General features: G+C 38.8%; 1 protein-coding gene across 1 annotated transcript in view; it reads right to left on the bottom strand.

Annotated features, from left to right (window-relative positions):
* si:ch211-159i8.4 (matrix-remodeling-associated protein 5) overlaps positions 1–12077 on the bottom strand; it is a 39810-nt gene extending 27733 nt beyond the window's left edge. Inside the window, exon 1 of the mRNA XM_038295943.1 lies at positions 11668–12077. The gene's annotated coding sequence lies outside the window, so the exon portion shown is untranslated. The remainder of the gene's footprint in view (positions 1–11667) is intronic.
* Positions 12078–20855: the final 8778 nt, after the last annotated feature.

Genomic DNA, 20855 nt, shown 5'->3' on the forward strand with positions numbered 1-20855 from the left:
CATAGTACTGCCAGAGGCTTATCTTGAGCAGAGAGGAAGCTGCTCAGAGATGAACATGCATGAACACAGTGCAATCCTGAAAGAAAACCTGCAAAATACACAACACCCTAAAATAAGCAGAGAGAATCTTTGGAACTGAGGATCGAAAATCTGAGGCCTGCAGATGCTCTACTGCAGGGATGTCATACTGGTTCCAGAAAGGGCCGTGTGGCTGCAGGTTTTCTTTCCAACCAGGCAATTGCACACCAGACTCCATTCATCTCATCAAGTCATCATGTTCAGATTGACCCCCTTAATGAGATGACTGGAGTCTGGTGCACTATTGTTTGGTTGGAAAGAAAACCTGCAGCCACACGGCCCTTTCTGGAATCAGTTTGACACCCCTGCTCTACTGACTGGGCTAGACAAGTTTAGAAAAAAAAAATAATTCTGAAAAGTTAAAGCTGGCATAGTTCTCATATCCTTATGTCTGCTTCATTTACAAGTTCTAGGATCAAAGGTTCTCATCATAGGTTCTGTTTTCATTTTAGCTTTGATTCATCATTAGTTATCCTAATGTGATGTAAAAACGTACCGCATAGCCCCTCCCCCTCTTTCCTGGAGATTAGATTAGAAAAGGAAAGAAAGAGAAGAAAATACGAGAGCTGTGAGAAAAAATCTCCTTGCCTGAGTAGGCTGAAGCAGAAGCTCTGAGATGATCAAAGACTTTTTCCTCCAGGTTGATTAAACTTCTCAAAACGCTTTGAGTCCATGTATAAATCCTGCCGGTCTTCCAGTACATGTTTCCTCATCGGAGACAACAACCGATTCATCTTTTGTCATCCACCATAATCGGGTTCAACTGCAGCAATATATCTTTAGCTGACAGCTAATGATCAGACCGAGCTTTTAATGTTTACCAGATCATAGACTTTTCACTAGACCAGTGTGTGGCTGTGCCTGCTTAACTAATCATTCTGTTGGTTCACATCCTCCTTTAGGTCAACAACACACTATTTACATGCAACTGTCCCACACTTCTCCCCAATACTCCCTCATACTGTTCTATTAAAGTAGGGGAAGAAAAAGGTTCACAGGTGAAATTCAGCAACATGTGCATTTCTGAAGTCATTGGAGGCCAGTTTGGGGTTTCTGGTTTCCACTTCAGCCTGGTTTCATCCAAGCAGTCAGGCTAATTCACCTAACAGCTGTGTGTTTATATGCATTAGAAAGAGAAACAGTAACGTTTGTAGAGGGATTGGATTATAATGTAGATTTCACTCTGACAGTAGACAGATAATCCTCCTCTTTTGGTTTTACTTTCTTTCTGCACTAGAAATCCATATATGGCTCAGACTTCCTGATCTGATAGAGACATTAAACTGTCAGGGAGGTCAGTGAGGACCAGAGCTATGCCCATCTATGATCTATTCCTGCTTTATTAGAACCAGGAAGTGAAGTTAAACACAGTCGATCAGTCCAATTACATGCCAACACCTAATAATCATTAAAATTTATTTATCTCACTTTCGAGAAATTTACCTCTGCATTTAACCCATCCCCTTGGGGAGCAGTGGGCTGCCATTTTGCAGCACCCGGGGAGCAGTGTGGGGTTAAGGGTCTTGCACAGGGACCCAGTCTGTGGGGATCAAACTGGGTATTTGCAACCTTCTCAGAACAAAAGCGCACTGCTCTAACCACTAGCCCAACACTCCCCTCACCTATACATAACAAAACAAAGTGGATTTGTAGAGCAGCTGAATGTAATGTCAGACTCACTGCATAACCAGAGTACCAGGAAACAACCTTTCACCATTTGTTTCATCTATTAGGCTAGCCATTAACAATATATGATATTTCTACATCTTTGTTGTTTTAATACCCTGTTTGTGTAAGTAATTAAGCTATCTGCTACTAAGATGCTGTAGATCTTTGTTATGTTGTTGTAGAAATGTTTCATTTAAACTTCAACTAAGATTAATATATATATATATATATATATTTTTTTTTTTTTATGATCTACTTGTACAGTTTTATTCAACTACCATCAATTAACCCTCAATGCACAGTGTGTACTTGACTGATCAAACAGTGTCTAACTCAGACTGGGACATCTGCTTACTGTCTCTCTTTCATTGTATTAACGCAGTATTTATGCAACACACACACACACCATGCTAATTTAACTACTGTAGCAGCAGTACAGCAACCGTGTCTTCATCAGGTAATCAACAGCTCAGCTTCACCAGACCAAAACAGTAATGTACGTTCAAAATAAGATCCGGCTGTAAACATGCACAGATATAAACGCGCCCTAAGAAAATGGAGAGAGGATACTGTTATGATAGAAAATAAATGCAGGTCAGACCGTGAAATTGTTGGTTTTCATAAAAACCATGTGGTTGCCAGTCGTGGCCGGAGTGAGTCTATTGTACATTGGTAATTTTAAAAATAGTATTTTATTAGTCTGTGTAGGAGCATAATGGCAATCTCTATAGTTACTAGTTTGTCTCTGCGATGCCGTAGTCTGCCTCCACAAATGCAAACCCACTTCTATATAGTTATAAATATACCTTTTCTCCTATAGGTAAACATAAAGATTGAGATTTTCATTTCATAGGAGATAATAATGCATTTAAAATTTGAGCCAAACTCCATGTTGCTCCAAATCTAAAACACACACTATCTCCCTGTTGGGAGAGAAGTGGGCTCCTACCAGTGAGGAGAGCATTCGCACACATTGGGTCAGAGGTCAAGTGCAAACCTGAACCTCCGGAGTCCATTGGAATTCAGGGTTACGGTCAAGAAGAAAAGACCCTAAACCCCGCCCCCTACAGTCTAATGTCTTTCTCAGTTGAGACCAACATCACGTTCTTCACATTCCAAGAAACAAAAATGTAATGGTGGACAAGCTCTCCTGTCACAATAAATCCAGGGTTATACCAGTGTTAGCTCAACTGTTTTTTCTTTTTCTTTTTACCTGGGCTCTTTTTAACTCTGCTGTTTCAGAGCTTTAGCACACAGCAGCAAATCTGCGACAGATCCGACCAGTGGCGGTTCTAGACCAAATGTACCAGTGGGCCAGAAGGGGGCCAGAATGATTTAATGGGGGCCCAAAAAAGCATGGAATAAAAAACAGGGCAAAGGATTCAAATATATTAGGATAGCTGCGTGAAGTGAAATTTATATATTCAGTTAGGTTTAATTAACATTCTATGACTTATTAGGTCAATATACATTCATAATTTAGGAATTTTCCGTTTTTGACTTCATTTAAGTTAAAATGACAATTTTAAAACTTAAGAAAAACATCAATTGAGCCGTAAAAATTTATTAAAAGTTAGTTTTTTTTTATTTGAAAAAAAAAACATTTAGCAGATGAAAACTGGGATCATATCTCAATACCACTGAAGCTATCACCTTATTATTTTTAAATAATTAGTAAAACAGAATTTTTAAACAAAAAAAACAACAAAATAAAATAGATCCAAAGAACCTATCATTAACCATGTCGGTTCCAGTGCAAATCATCATTAGAATTTCTTTGAGTATTATGTCTTCAGCACAGGGCCCATAGCAGGGGCCATAGCAGGGGCCAGGACATGATCTACAGGGGCACTGGCCCCCATTGGCCCCTGTCTAGAAGCTCATGGGTCCGACAGATGTTTTAAAGTTTGATAAAGGTTCCCAGCCCTTCAGTACCACTAAAGGCATCTCAATATTCATTAGCACTGTGGGAAAAGAAAAACAGAAGGAAAGACGAAGAAAAAAGGAAGATAAACCCCAAAAATAATGCAAGCAAGAAATCAACAAGATAAAAAGGCAAGTAGAGAGCAGCATAATAAGAGAAACCAGCTGAGGAGATCCAAAGAAATAGGAAAAGAATTTTGTTGATCTATAAAAATCCCATGTGTCTGGCACAGATAAAAGTGGTGCAGTCCTTATGGAGGAGCACATCCAGCGGATCAAAATCATATGCTGCCAGCCCAGCTATAATAAGTCATTTCTTTACTTTACAGCTTTCCATAGGGTCTTCTGACTCTGCAAAGTGCTTCTCTGTGGATTACTTCAGAAACATAAGGCTGATAATGCTCTTTGATGCTCTTTTCAGAAATGAACCATTAAAACTTTCATCACAGTCTGAGCTTTAACCCTTTATCTACCATCAGGTATTTTTGGATTTGGGGAGGTCATTAAAAAGACAGTGTAAGCTGTTAATAACTAATTTCAATAGATTTCTGGGGTCATTATCTCGTTTTAATATTCATTATATTCAAACTTATATTCAACTTTAAATAAAAGGTTTTGTTCAAAGGTTTTTGTTTTTCAGGAACCACCCAGCTAAAACAAAAGCTTCTAGGCACCACAGTAAATGACCAGAGAGGAAATTTTACATTTCCATGACGGACAGAGGAGCTCAGGTTCTAAAATCAAAACCTTCCAGCTCCATTAAAATGTGTTGCCTCCAGAATAAACGAGCCTAAAGACAAACACCCTCTGGAGAAAGTTTAACAGTCCGACGGGGCAAAGACTGAACTACAAGAATTGTTTAAAGGAGTGGTGGCAAAGCTTTGGGGCATGGTGGTGGTAGCATCATGCTGACAATCAGGTGAGATACTGAAAATAGAGGCCTACCCCAATTCTTTTAACTACACTGCTATTCTGTCATTAGTACACAAATAATGGGCTTGTGCACGCTCTACCACATGCATTTTTTTTTTTTTTACTTGGAGAGGGCCGGTCTTTTAAACATTTTTAAATATGCCCATAAACTAGGGTGACCAAACGTCCGTATTTCCCGGGACATATCCGTATTTCACGTCCTGTCCCGGGCGTCCCGGGTTTTTTTTAGAAAGTGAGGAAATGTCATGATTTCACTGCGCACGACGCTCCGTGTGACGTAATCCCTGAGCCGCGTCAGTGCGGGCAGCCCTGCTCTTAATCAGAGGCTCTGTTCGAAAACCTGGGCTGCATCCTCCAAGGACGCGGTCTACTAGACTGGATCCTTCGAAGTCCTTGAAAATAAGGAGGCCGGAAGAGTTCTGTCTGTAAATTCCAACAGGTCCACCCTTCGGTGGGTTTTACCGCCGTATGCTCTGTTGCTTAGCAACCGTGAAAGTTGACACACAAAGCAGGAAAAGAATGAATACCGAGGTTTTCAAAACTGTTTGTTTATTTATTTATTTTTTAAAAAGTTAAAGTGAACAAAGACTACACTCACAAGAATCCAGAGTGGAATAAAGATTCCAACCACCGGGAGCAGGAACAAATCAAATCAAATGTAATGATAGAAACCTTAGTCAGTTAAATAACCTGCTGCTGTCATTCTGCACATCTCTGATGTTGCTGCTGTTTTCAAATATCCATTATTGTAAAAATGTCCATAGCTGCATATTGGTTATTAATTCTCCAGCTTTATATTGTTAAAACACTTTACAGAATTTTATTTTTTATATTTTAACTCTTCCCTATTATGTTATTCTTATACATTTCTCTAAGGTCCTCATTTGTGTGACCATTTTCAATAATCTTTTTGCTGCTGTAAATTTGCCCATTGTGGGACAATAAAGGGATTTTCTATTCTATTCTATAAAAGGAGTAGAAATATATAAGTAAATCTAAACAATGTATCTACAAAATATATCTGCAAAATCTCTAATATTCAACAACAAAAAATACTTAATTAAGCATATTGTGCAAAACAACAATAAAAAAATTAAACTCCTATCAGATTTATAGTTCCCACTCTGCAGATCTATTAGAATCTGTCCTTAAATTACAGCCAAACTCATTTACACAGTAACAGATAAAAACCTTTAGATAGACCAAACATTACCGCCACATATCTGACTTAATAACCATTAAAACAACTATTTTCATTCATTTCAGACGGAACTATTCACAGAGTTGTATTATTATATTAAACTGAACTTCAAATTTTCACAACTGTTCTGCGGCAAGTACCATTTCCTCTGATCACGGACCAAATCCCGATGATGAGACATTTGTCCCATCATCCCCCCCCCCCCCCCCCCCCCCCCCCCCCCCCCCGGCTCCAAGGTGTTCAGGTTTTCCCAAATGAAAATATGGTCACCCTACCATAAAAGATGTTTAATTAGAAATTACGCACTTATAATAAAATAAGAGGTTTTTTTTTCTTATGTAAAAGAAAAATTATCTCAAGCCATTGGAAACTGTCTCACTAACCTGCTCAAATCGAGTGAAAATACAGTTATTTCAAGAATACATGACTTATATTTTAACTTTTGCAGTGTAGATTCCTGACACTTGGCCACAGTTAGTGTTCTAATAAGACAAAGATCATAATGTGGTTGTAGACCTAATCTACCAGGAGAGCCAGGGTGGGGCCAGCCATTTTTCCATATGGGGCCCACAGAACAAAATAAAACAAAAAAACTGCAGTTCATCATTTGAGATGCAGAAACAAAAAGTCATTTACAGGTCTGGAGACCTCAAATAAAGCAGAGGAAAACTATGATACATCTAAAAGTGCAACACCTTAAAGCTCCAGTTTGTAAAATTTACTGCAACCTGGTGGTGCATGAAAGGATGTACCAACGACCAAGTAGCACACATCTCTGTTAAGCTAATAATAACAATTACGGAAGCCATGGAGGGTCCTGAATGTAACAATGTTGCGAGACTAAAAACTTAGATCTTGCGACATTCCAGCTTGCAGCGCAAGGTTAAAGTTTTAGAATTAAAAAAGGACATACATCTAATGGACCAGTCAATTACATTTCTTACAGCGGCAAGGAAATATTCATTGGGAGTCCCCAGCCCCTGTTGTCCCCTGTTTAGAACCACTCATGCTCAAAAAACATGTAAGGAATATTCTGAATTGGAACAAGTGGACTACTTCTAAGCTAGTATCATAGCAAAGAACTAAACTACAGGAAAAATTTAAAGAAAAAAACCAAACGATCAATCTAAATAAATTTGAGAAGAGTGGTTAAATATCCAACCTGAATCAGGATAAGCTGGTTTACATCAAGAAAAACTGAGATTTTTCTACTCCTTGTGGAGGAACGTTTATTTAAATATTAGTTTATACATTTTTTTAGGCTCTAGTGGTCTTTATTTTGTTATTTTTGAAAGTATGTAAACAGAAAAGTGGTTTACAAGAGAGGGGAGAGACATTTGGCAAAGGTCAGCAGGACCGGGACTCGAGCCTGTGGCTGTCATGATCATTGATTGCTCATTTCATTCACCTGCCTAACTCTTTCCAGGTACTGCTTATGTCATCCACCTGCTGCTGCTTCCATATATACGGCTAAGCCCCATCCATAGGAGCCAGATCACAATTTTAGATCATAGCTGATGCCATATTTTTTGGAGGCCGGAGGAAAGAGTGGTTTTTTTAGCGTTCCATGGGGTTTCTGATTTCCTGATCATGTTCTGCCTCTTATCCACTGAGCGTGCCCTGTTTCTGTCTTGGCTCTGTGGAGAGAGTGATTTTAGCATTTTGTAGTGTTTTGTAGGGTTTGTAGTGTTCTCTGGGCATGGACAGAACTGATAAAACAGGTAGGTGACTCACATGGATAATCATCTACCGTCATATTATCATGGTCACTTACCTGTGTTTTTCTCCACCAGAGTATCCAGTGATGGTCGGTGCCATGCTCTACTCAGGCCGCGGCAGATTCACAGATCCGCTTGTTTGTTTTTAAATTAAGGCTTTGATTTATCCCACTATCTGTTTTGGCTTGAATACTGGGTCTTTCTGTCCCGTTTTGACCGTTGGCAAATGGGTCATGCACCCTACCTCCATACATTAGCAGCATCCCAGAGTAAAAATCTTAATCCTGTTTTTGGATTCTAACAAATTAGAAACATGTCTATATTATTCTTGCTTTTGGATTTCATCAACTTTTCATGTCCTTGGCGCTGATTATTCAGTTTTTTCCTTTACTCCTGGTCACCTGTCTAATTGGTCCAGGAGCTGATTAACCCCGATCATTTCCACCTGGTTCCTGTGCTATTTATGTTGCTTGCCTTCCATCAGCGCCAGGTTATTTAAGCAGTTTGGTGAGATTAACTCTAGCGATCTGAATCTTGTTCTGTTTTTCCTGATTGTGACCAGTTTCTGCCCAGTGGATTCTGAGTTTTGCTTTGCCCCTGTCTGCTCTGTTAGTCTGATCTGTCCTGGACTGATTCCTGGATTCTACCTGGTTCTGAACTTGGACCTGTCTTCTGACTCTGGCTTTGGATTTCCCCTTAAGGGCACTGTTGCTACTTGGCGTCGGCTGGCACCTACTCTGCTCTCTCTCTATTGGAACTCTGGGGGGGGCAGCGCCCGCCGCAAGGTGGGGAGTAGCCTCCCGTTTAGATTCAACTCTTTCCTGCGGGATCAGACTGAACTTTGAATCAGGTCCGTGACTTTTGCTCCTTGTCGTGATCAGCCCGACAATCCAGTCACTGACCTGTATCTCCTATCTCTGCAGAGAGTCACCCTGTAGCTGACGAGCAGCCCCGCGTTCCTGTTTGTTTAAATAAACGCTTTGAACTTTCCCACTGCCTGTCTTGCCTTGAATTCTGGGTCCAACATTCTGAGTTCATTACACAACTGTGTCAATCTATCAAGAAAAACCCAAATTAATGGGATGTAAACCTTTGATAAGGAGGAGATCCAGCAAGCTTTTCTTTTTGGTAGTGAATTTTGTTGAATTATTGTTGCAAGCTTTATGCCCCCATCTTTCAGAATGCAGCATTTAAGCCAGGGAATATGGATGTAGTTTTCAAGCACTGGTTAGATAGAGGCATAGCTGTTGTCAAGCATTTACACATCGATAACAGCTTTGCTTCCTTTACGCAACTCCAATCCAAATTTGGTCTTCCTTCTAGCCACTTTTTCAGGTACCTGCAAGTTCGCAATTTTGTCAGACAATATTTCCCTCACTTTGAAACCATATCAGTGCAACATAGCTTCTTCGAGCTTATAAAAAAGCCCCCTACTTCTAGAAAGCTAATCTCTCACTTTGTTAATCTTTTCAGTTTATCTCCTTCTACTAATCATATAAAAGAGGCCTGGGCTTCTGATACACTAGTCGAAATTTCAGATGAGACATGGAATTTTAGTCTGTCAAGGATCAAAACCTGTTCCATTAATTCCAGATTGCAACTTATTCAATTCAAGCTTATCCATCGTTTGCACTTTTCTAAAACCAAACTTAATAAGCTGTTTCCTAGTGTCTCTCCTATATGTGACAAATGTAAATCAGACAATGGGACTTTAGGTCATATGTTTTGCTCTTGCCCTAAGCTTATGGACTTTTGATACAGAATATTTAAATCTTAAAGTAACGCTTATGGCAAAGTTCTATATCCGGAAAACCATTTGATAGTTCTGGGTAACTCTAAATTCTCTGTTACTCTTCCCATGTCTCTGCAGCAGGCTCTAATGTTTGGTCTGGTGGTTGCAAAACGGGGTTATTGTGAGGGAATGGAAATCCTCTACACCTCCATGCTTTAAAAAATGGCTCAATGATATGGTGTCCTGTATCTATCTCGAAGAAATTCAAACTCTTTGTCAGACAGATGATAAGTTCCTAGATGTGTGGGGTCCATTGAATAGACATATTCAAAATAATGGGTTAAAATGACTCTTTTCTAGACCTTTTTTCTTTTTTTTATTCTTTTTTATTATTATTTATTATTATCTCAATACTGTCATCCTTTATTGCACTCTTCTTTTTATTGATATCCCATGTTTTATGTTGATCCACTTAACACAATGTCTGCAGAATTATTTGTTGTCCTCTCTGACTCTGCCTCGTGCTTTAATATGCTCTATTAATATAATAATATAATTATTCTCTTATCAGTTCTTCAGTTTGCTGACACTGTTTTGTCTTGTTTTTTGTTTTTGTTGTACTTGTTTACTGTTTTGCAGTATTTTTTTTCTCTTTTTTGTCTTGTCTGTTTAACTCTGAAAATGCATAAATAAAAAAAGAATAAATAAATTTTAAAAAAGTCTTTCCAAATCAGAATCTGGGAAATCGGTATTATAAACTTAAGCAAGAAGAAAATAAAAACTAAATTTTAAGTCAAAAAATATATATATATATTGTTGCAAGCTAAGAACAGCTTTTTTATGGAAATTTGAAAACAAACTAAAAAAGATGCAAACAAGAAATCAAACTTTAAAAAATATTTTAATCAAAGGTTTTGAGATCCCCTTTGCTGTTTTCTTAGATTTGTTTTTATTCACTTTTCATATGTAATATTTTTTAAATGATTTTTGGCCTAAATTTTACTTTTAACAGAATTGAAGTTTTTCTGATTGATTTTTACAACTTGCATTCTCTTTAAATTGGGTTTTCCAGATCAAATTTCTTTTTTTTATTTCTTGGTCTGCTGGATGTTTGCAACAACATTTTTATTGGTCAATGTGTGAGGCAAGAGTGAGTGTTGTGAAAAGAATGTGACCTGTGAAACTCAATTTGAAAAGAATGCAATTCCTATAACGTAATCTGATAAATAGAAATGTGTACTTTTTTTTTTGAAAAAGTAGCTTTTAAAATGAAATCATTATATTAAAAATGAAATAACAAAATCTGAGAAAACAGCAAAGTTACTCTCAAACACCTTTTTCATATCTCTGGCCTGCCTTTTCACATTTCTATTTACAGAATGTGTTGTTTGCTTGTAACAATACTGGCACAAACTTCGCTCCATATGCTTCCAGCTCCATCTAATGACCTTCTAGTTTCTTGAGTCTGAAAACCAGCAGATTGCTTCAAAGAATGTGGGAACAAAGCCAGCCCATCTTTTAAAGGCGAGCATGGCGCTGATGCTCAGCCATCCCACATGTCTTCCATGAAACTCTGCATCCTCATCAGAATTTCTAACGTTCCTTTGCTGGACAGCATCTTTCTCCACGTCTCAGCGCTTGGCACACAGTTGAAGAAACTTTTTTTGATGATCAGGGTTTCTTTAAAGCACAGATTCCTTTTGTAAAATGTTCCCTCTGAGTATTAAAATCTTCAAGTGTTTGTACTTTAGCTCAGTTAATAATGATCCCCATTAGTTGCAGCTTAAACACAACCATCCTCTGTTGGCCTTCTCTACCTGCTGCTTGTTATTACTGGAGGTTGGCCCTGTTAGGGCATTAAAACAGGGCAGAGTGTAATAAATTTTAAATGCTCTATTTCAGCAGAACTTCTTTTTGCCTCAAGTGTTCACAGGCAACAACATGACTGGATGTACACTCCCTACAAAACTATAAATTTGGAGACTTGCTCAACATTATTCTGGTGTAAATGTTTTAGATTCTGTGTTATGTGTTTTAATGAGTTTGATGTTTGCATGCTAATGCTGCTGCTTATTACATTATTGATCTAATGTCAATGACACCTGGTAATAAATATAGTATAGTAGCACTATATTTCCTATATCGTTAGCTGAAAATGTACATTTAGATCCATCACTTTGAAAAACTTCAGTCCCAGTTAGCAAAGGTTCTTTAACCCTGAAGCTTAATGAGAACAACAAACATTACTTTGTATATTTGTTTTTCCTAAAGTATATAAGATGCATGGACCTAATTTAGAAATATATATATATTTATAAAATAAGAGATTATCTAAATAAAGGAAGAATACGAGAAAAAAACAAAACATCTTTAAAGTAGAAACTACATCTGGGAGCTTTTAAAAAGGGACTCACCTGGGAATTCCTCCTCCAGAAGAAAAACAAGCAGTTAAAGTCAGAAATCAAACTCCTGCAATCAACAAACTCCTTGAGTTCTTCTTAGAGGATTTAAAGTTTGAGGAGAAAAGCAGGAGTTAACAAGTATCCGGTTGATGTCCTCTTCTGAGCTACTGTGAGGAGAAAGCGTGAGGGGATGGAGCGGATCAGGCTCGACCCTCTGCTGGTCCCCAAGGCATCTGGATTTCAGATTAGCTGCTTTTCCTTTTCCTTCGCCGTTGAAGCGCGCAGCCAGGAATGCCTCTCCATCCTCGCCTCCCTTCTAAGAGTCTCCTTTCACCTCACAGGCCATCCTGGTGGAAACATAATCACTCTCTTTTCTTTTTATTGTCCCTCTTTTCTTTCTGTGTCACTTCCTTTCTTCTCCTCCCATTCTTTCACCTTTCAAACCCTCCCACACACTTCCCCCTCCAGAGGTTACTATACACTATGTGAATACAGATCAGTCAGTTATCATAATTCATGTATAGTTTTAAAGCCGGAGCCTGCGGCTACAAGCGCATTCGCGTTCTCTGCATCCTTTGGAAGACTGTCAGAATAATTCATTTGATCTGTCTGGGTAAAAGTTGCTGTGAATGAAGCAGGAGGGGTAGGCTTTAACTGTACCAATGCACCTTAAGCCCCCTTTGTTGGAACAATGCAGAGTCATCAATGCAGATGGGAAGGGAATGTAAAATCCTTTTTTTTTTAACCATTACGGCTGACAAACACACATTGTCCTGCATGACTTTAATAGATTAGGTTTCCTTGTTGTAGTTGGAAAACTTTAGGAATTGATCTGTTCCTCCAGCAGCCAGTCAAACTTTTAAAGAAGCCCAAGTGAATAGATCTTTTGTTACAGGAGCATTTTGTTAGCCTGCCCCACCTCACTGTTTAATTATGTTTCATTGACTTCATCTCACAGAAGGAGAGGAGGCCGTTAATGTTTGATTTTACAAGCTCCAGCGTGTAACAGAGGCGGCTGTGGCAGACCAACTGTGCATATTTTTTGAATTCTTTTTTTTTTCTTGTTTCCAAAAGACTTAGAAACCTACAGTTCCAGGTGAAACATCTTCCACTGTTTAACTTCTAGAATTAAACATACCATCGAATCACTTGATCGACTCGATTCGATTCACCTGAGTCAGATTACTTTAGATTTGACTAGAAAAATGGTCATAAACTTTTCTATTGACTTTGACTTTTTAATGAATGACTCTGGATTTGAATTGGATTTAAACCTGTTTACTTTAAAATACTTAATTTCCCCCAAAAAATCTAAAGTTTATAACTTATTGTTTAAAACATCCTCATCTCATATGTGAGCTGCATCACAGGCATTCAAATAAACCAGTTTAAAAAAGAAGCTCCTTAAGGCATTTTTTCCCCAAGATACATGAACTTCAAACAAATGAACACAAAATGAAATCCTATCTGGAAAACATTCTAATATATTTCTACAGGTTATTAAAAGTTTATCTGGGAACCTCGGATTGAGACACAGAGTGAGTTTTTCAGAGATTTTATACATGAACGTTGATGAATGCTGGCATGCAGATTGCAGGCAAGCTTGAGCTGGGGGATGACGCTTGAACATGTTGGTAACGGGCAGTAAAGTCGGGTAACAGGCTTGAGAAGGCAGGGGAAGGCAGGACACGCGGTCAACAGGCTGAAGTGGCTGATTTTCTGAGCTGAGAGGGCAGAAGATGACTGAAGAAAGTCAAGACAGGCCTTTAGCAGACTGGGAGCAGGCTGAGCAAACTGGTGAAAGGTAGAAACATTCCAGATTGTGACCATAGTCAGAAGCTGAAGAGAATTCAGGGAGGGCAGGCCGAGCACAGGAATACAGGAAAGCAGGCGGTGCGCACTGACCGGCAAAGAAGATGTGACATTCTGGCAGGAAATAACTGAGAGGCAAGTACAGTATATATAGGATAAAAGCTGGGAGTGATGAGGAAAACTAGAAGAGTGGCAAAAAGAGTGACAGGCAAACAACAACCCAGCCCAACAAACAAAAACTAACAGACCTGATTCTCGATGACTAGGGGTGTGAGAAAACAGAACGGAGACACTTAAGGAATACTTAAGCCCTGAATCCAGAGCTTAAGTAATCCAAGGGAGAGAAAACTAAAACCTGGATGATGGTAGTGGCTACTTAACGGGCTTTAACTTAAAGAGGAACACAGAATAATAGATAAGCTGTAGTTTCAACCGGTTTCAAGGCTGTATGGTTCAAAGGAGAGCACTTATAGTTAGTTGGTCGCAGAGATGGGGAGTAACGAAGCACAAATACTTCGTTACTGTACTCAAGTAGATTTTTCTGATATTTTTACTTTACTCTACTACTTATTTTTATAACGACTTTTTACTTCTACTCCTTACATTTTTACACAATTATCTGTACTTTCTACTCCCTACATTTTAAAAAATTGGCTCGTTACTTTAGTTTTGAATCATTTCAATGGAGTTACCGTTATTATTTTTCACGTCATCAATACCAAATTCAATCTAATGGGATGGGAATCTACGTTTCATTTGACGCACCACTAAAAGATGAATCGACAGATTCGGCGGTATTCATTGGCGGCAAATCATTGTAGCTTGGTAGCGGTGGCGTTAGCATAGTAGCATGGACGACGAGATGATTGAAAATGAACACAATGGAGATCTAGTCCTATTGGCAGACATCCATTTAAAATGTAGGCAACGGCATGAAAAAAGTGCTTTCTACTTTTACTTTTATACTTTAAGTAAATTTACGAGCCTGTACTTTGTTACTTTTACTTGAGTAAAGAAGTTTAATCAGTACTTCCACTTTTACCAGAGTATTTTTTAACACAAGTATCTGTACTTTTACTCAAGTATGGAAAGTGAGTACTTTTGCCATCTCTGGTTGGTCGCCACCTGGAAAGTATTGGAGCTACACAGAATGCCAGGCTAGAGGTAGCTACAATGAAGAGACAACAAACTGAAAAATAAAACATTAAGTTATAAGCTGAAATAACTGCAAATAAAGCTCCCCTGGAGAATAAGCGGAGAGTGGAAAGTGGCCCCTTTGTCGTCCAGCAGTCTAAGCCTTTAGCAGCATACCTATAGAGATATCTTAGGATAACCTGAGACACTCTAACTATTAGCTTTATCCAAAAAGAAAGTCTTGAGCTTAAGTAGACAGGATGTACGCTTCATGGACTAAAACCAGAGTTGGTTTCAACATATTGAATAATCAGATGTCTGATATATGATGGTTGTTAAGGGTTTTATACATAGGAGAGGGGGAAATATTAAAGATTTTACATGAAGTCAATAAACGGAAGCTAAAAATGTAGAAATATGATCTCTGTAGTTTTCATCTGTAGCGTTTTGGATCAGCTGAAAACTATTACTGCACTGTACTTTATGTAAAAGGCCAGAGCCACCATGCTTTTCATACAGCCAAAAATCTCAAAGCAGCTGATATTTTCTCCAGGCAGCAGGCTACATGCCAAACCCCTCAGCGTCTGAGTAACTACAGATGAACATTTGCACATATAAAGAACGTTGCATGTCACTGTATGCAGGTGTAGAAACAGATACTTTTACCACTGCTGGTTTATCACAGCAGAGAAACATTTACACCCAAACGTAAAACTTTAAAAAAATGGGACTGAAGTAATTCTTTTCTAATCCCATCATAATCCCATTGCTTTGACCATCTGAAAAACCATATGTACTCTGCTCTATTCCAATTTAGCAGGGCTTTATTCTTGAATCACTGATCGTTGGATAATTCTTCGTAATCTCTGATATTCAGTCCATGAGAAGGGAAGATTTCTTTTATTCAGGCCTCTTGTTTTTCTTGTTTTTCATGAGAACCAATTAAAAATTCTAATTTTTACTCTTTTTTATATGTTCCATCAGTTTTAAACTCTTCTGTCTGGAAGGGTCTATTTAAATCTGATTTTTGAAGTAATGAACTGTTGCCAGCATGTGCAATATTTCCTTTTTCACACCGTGCATGACCTCCCAGGCTGACCTTCACACCTCTTTTATTATGAAGCCCTTTCTACAGATGCCATCAATCAGCATGAATGCCATAAAATTGGGGTCTGTTTAGTTTCCTTTTTTCTACTACACTCTAAAAGAAGTCTTCTCTAAATAACCTTCACTAGTTGTACATTTGAAAATGTTTTAATAACTGCACAGTATTTATGTTGACAAATTTTGTCATTACTGTATTTTATTCTTTATTCTGTTTTTATGCAATTTAAAATTCTATTTTAACATGAATCCTCTTGCTTTGAACTCCTATCACTTTTTTACTTTTCCCCAAAATGTTTCTGTTTTTTATTCTATTCTATTTATGTTTTAGTTAGATTCTGTTCTGTTCTATTCTATTCTATGCAACCTTCTTGTCCATATTATTTTACAGGCAGTGATTTTTAAAAATGCTTTCTATCAAAAGCACCTGTGCAGGTGGAGGCAGATGCTTTATGAACTCTTGGTTGCAGACTCAAAAAAGAAAATCACAAATCAACTACAGAGAATATAGTGGGCTGCTCAGTGGCACAGTCGTGGTCGTGGGTTCGAATTCTGGCCCAGGGGCTTCTTCCCACAGTCCAAAACCAGGACTGTTAGGTTAATTGGCTTCTCTAAATTCTTCTTAGGTGTGAGTGTGTGCGTGAATGGTTGTCTCTGTGTTGCCCTGCGATGGACTGGCGACCTGTCCAGGGCGTACCCAGCTTCCTGCCTGTTGACAGCTGGAGATAGGCACCAGCACCCCTCGCGACCCCACTTGGGATTAAGCGTGTCAGAAAATGTATGGAGAATATTTATTTTTCTTTAGGTTTTCACACAGGCTTTATGTTTATTTGACTCATCTGGAGGTCCAGCTATGTTATTCTGTCTTATCCTTGTTCTTTGTTCCTGGTCCTCCGATCTCACATACTCTGTAGCTCAAACTTTCACTTTGTGTTTAATCCCTCCTTCTATAATCTGCCAAATCTGGCCCTTAAGCCCACAGTTGAAGCCTGTGGGTTGAGAAAGAGATTCTGTGGTCTCACTTTGAAAAGACGTCCTGGTTTCTTCTGTAGTTTTAGTAAATCTGGAGGTTTAGCTCCACATAGCTGCTGGATCAGATGTCTGTTGACTGTGGCTCAGCTAATCTAGATTTAACCACGTAGCCCTTGAATTAGCTTCCCTCTCATTTACATAAGCTGTAGTAAAGATGGCACAGAAACTGTGTGCTAGCAGTTTAACATGGCCTTTAAGCCATAAGAGGGAGGCTGTTGCTTGTTTAGCCAGCTAAAATTCTGCCGATACTTTTACAAAGATCTTTAAACATGATATGCTTTTGTTAGTGATAAGGTTTTTAAAAAAAAAAATATTAGTTAAAAATGTTAACTCCCAAAATCAAATTTTCTCAATTTAAATGGTATAAACGGTGCTTTTGGTAAGCTAATATATTGTTACTGTGAAGTTGTTGACATTTTCATGTGGGATTTTGTTTGGCTTCTGAAATATTCCTTAGTGCCAAAGGTGTCAAAAATATTTGCATTCTTTTCTGAAGTAAAAGTACAAATATCTGTTTAAAAAATAGGCTGGACTCAACTCCTTTACTTAGGTAAAAGTATGTCTACATTGTGCTTAAGTAAAAAAGTAAAATAAAGATGTTTTCTTAAAAATACAAAATAATCTAAAAACTATATTCTAGTAAAAATTGTTTTATGAAGAGAAAAAAGGTTGATTTTCACTGTTTTTGTAGAAAGGCCATAAAAGCTATAAATGACAATTTCAGACAGAATAGAATATATTGAACTAAAGAGAAGGGCTTCATTAGCAGCTAAATACCTTTAGAGCTTTGATGATCACAGCAATAAAGTTGCAGATAAAATAGAAACTGAATTCGAATCGAAAAGAGGGGAAATGTTTGTGCCCCAGAATATCCAGCCTTCTGTCTTGGATAGATTCTCTTCCTTATTTTCCCTGTTTTCTTGCAGCTGTTATGTCCTCATTTATCAACATGAAAGTTAGAAATAGAGAAAGTATAGATATTTGTCTTCAAATGAGGAAAACGGTTATACCCAAAATAAAGCCATTTAAGTACAGAAACAAAGTATTTATTCTTAGTTATTTGTCAGCTCTGGTTAGTGTTGCACTGATTGGCTAAATGGGGTGTGCTACAGTTGTACAGTACATGTAGGCCTACATATATACACTTACACCTATGACTTATGCATGCTTTCATCATCATAACCCCGACATTAGGATTATACATATAACTGACACGGACACACGTCTCCGTACCGATTCAGAAGAACTGACTTGGCAGAGTATCTTTTGGTCATTTGATTTTCCTTTTAATAACAGACATCGAAAAAGCAGAACACAGGTGGCTACTTAATTTGAAAATTCAAAGGGGGGGGGGGGGGGGGGGGGGGGGGGGGGGGTCTGTAAAATGGTCTCTGTTTACATGGCACTTTATTAATACCAAGGACACTGAAGCAGTAGGATTAGTATTTTAACCACTGAAACACAAAGCCACATACTAATGGTGGTAAGATGTACTAAAGCCACAGCAGGCCTGGGGCACACTGCGGTGGCATGCACAGACTGCTACACAGGCAGGTGCAGAAAAAAAAAGGCACATATAGCATAGAGGGCCCTTTAACACAAATTTGGCTCCCAGGAAGGCCCTTTAGTATGATTTTTTTCAACAGTGCGTCCTGAGCCACACGACTGCAAAATCTTCCCATTTCTCTTGCAGGTCATCATCTTCCTCTCCCATTAACCTCTGATTGCTGCACCCTGTCAGATATGGTGCCTTTATTAAATAGTTGACCACATCTGGTCTCGGAAAACAAACAAACATAAAACTCGCCTGTTTTGTTTGGGTTTAGTTTATTCTATTTGCGCCTTTCCAGGTCACAGAAAAAAAAGCATCTGCTATCACAGAACAACTTATTGTCAGCCTTCAGAGGCATCCTGCATAACAAGAGGAGAAATAATCTCTGGTTAGATAGCTGCTGCTATGATTACTGACGACAAAGGTTAGAGTAAGAAATGGTAGAGAAGGAAGAGAAAGGAAACTAACTGATAACTGATCAGTTAGATCATGCACCTAAACCGCCTCTGCAGATGGAAATAAACTCTTAATGTTTGATAAAACTCAGATCTAGCTAATGATCTACAAGTCATCCTATCATGTTTGAGGCTCCAAGTCATTTTAGGGGACAGGTGCTGTTAATTTTGTTCTGTCATTTTAATGTTAACCCTTAAAGAGAAGGTCCTTTCTCTTCTGCTTGCTTCTTCTCCACAGTGATCATATCTGCCACACTGTTAAAAAACAGCTGCCTTTAGGACGTGCATGATACTGTCAGATGAGTAATGAATGCATTTATTATCTGCTTAATTGGATAACTCTGCACTAATCAAATTAACATATTCTTATCTTTCCTCCCGGAATTTAACTGTCAGTTGGACGACAGGAGGTGTTATTTTACAGAGAGAGATTTTCATATTTTATTTCACAGGCTCTGTACTTTTCAAATTCTTGATTTGATCAGAATATGCATAATTTATTCACATTATTTTAGTTTTTATATAGTATCTTTACAATATAAATATATACATATATATTAAAGATGATTTCTAGTCATTATTATTGATAGTAGGCAGACATAGAAGAAGGAGTAAAAAGAGGAGGAAGACAAGCAGCGAAGGTCACCAAGCTGGACTGGAAGCTGCGCCTCAGTAGGTGGGTCACTTGCTTAACACTTGCACAACTGGCCCTTTTAAATCGTTTAATCATATTTCTTTACTCATTTTGAAGGTGTGGGAACTGTTCTTTTATAGAGGAAACCCTAAAAGTACACTTTTTAAACCAATACAGTTTTTTAATAATAATAATAATAATACATTTTATTTGTATTGCACTTTACATTTCAACAAAATCTCAAAGTGCTACAAAATTCATAGTTAAAACAAAACCGTACAATAAAAACAGCATACATAGTTAAAACGAGACATTACAATAAAATAACTTGCGTAGTAAAAACAAAACAGTAAAATAACCATAAAACCACACAGATAAAGTACTAATGTTCAAAGGCCATTTTAAATAAAAATGTCTTGAGGCCTTTCTTGAACGCCTCCACACTCTGTGGGACCCTAAGGGACTCTGGGAGGCCATACCAGAGTTGTGGGGCAACTGCCTGGAAGGCCCTATCTCCCATTGTGCAGAGCTTGACTCTTGGCTGGTGCAGTCGGTGGGTGGAGGTGGTGGAGCGGAGGGTTCTGGAGGCGGTGTGAGGTGTGAGGAGTTCCTTGAGGTAAGCAGGGGCAGTTCCATGTATGCACTGGTGAGTGAGGAGGCAAAGTTTGTAATGTATTCTGTGTTGGATGAGCAGCCAATGAAGGGACCTGAGGACTGGAGTGATGTGTTCGTGTTTGCGCCTCCTCGTCAGGACCCGGGCAGCACAGTTCTGGATGTGCTGCGGCTTTTGTAGACTTTTGCCAGGGACCCCGACGAGGAGGGCATTACAGTAGTCCAATCTGGAGGAGATAAAGGCATGGATTAACTTTTCTGCGTCGGGTCGGGAAAGGGAGGGGCGGAGTTTGGCGATGTTTCTGAGGTGGAGGAAAGAGAGCTTGCAGAGGTGACGTATGTGGGAGTCGAACGTGAGGTGTGGATCCAATTTGACACCAAGGTTTGTAACAGATGAGGACAGAGGGATGTTTTGATCGAAGATAGGGATACTGTTTAGGGAGAAGGACTTGGTTTGGTGTGGGGTGCCAATGAGAATGGCTTCTGTTTTGCTGCTGTTGAGCTGTAGAAAGTTTTCAGCCATCCATGTCTTTATCTCCCCCAGGCAGCAGTGAAAAGCAGATGGCAGAACTGTAGGAGAAGTGGAGTCCATTTTTATGTACAACTGTGTGTCATCTGCATAACAATGAAAAGAGACCTTGTGTTTTTTGATTATCTGACCGAGTGGGAGCATGTAGATGGTGAAAAGGGTCGGGCCAAGGACCGACCCTTGAGGCACTCCGCAGGTAATTGTATGGGGTGATGAATTGGACTGTCCTATGGCAACAAATTCGGACCTTCCCGTGATATATGACTGGAACCAGTTGAGTGTGGTTCCAGAGAGTCCAACTGTGGACTGAAGACGATGGAGTAGGATGGTGTGGTC

The sequence above is a fragment of the Cyprinodon tularosa genome, unplaced genomic scaffold (genome assembly GCF_016077235.1).
Source record: "Cyprinodon tularosa strain WSP-4 unplaced genomic scaffold, ASM1607723v1 ctg363, whole genome shotgun sequence".
NCBI classification, from domain to species: Eukaryota; Metazoa; Chordata; class Actinopteri; order Cyprinodontiformes; family Cyprinodontidae; genus Cyprinodon; species Cyprinodon tularosa.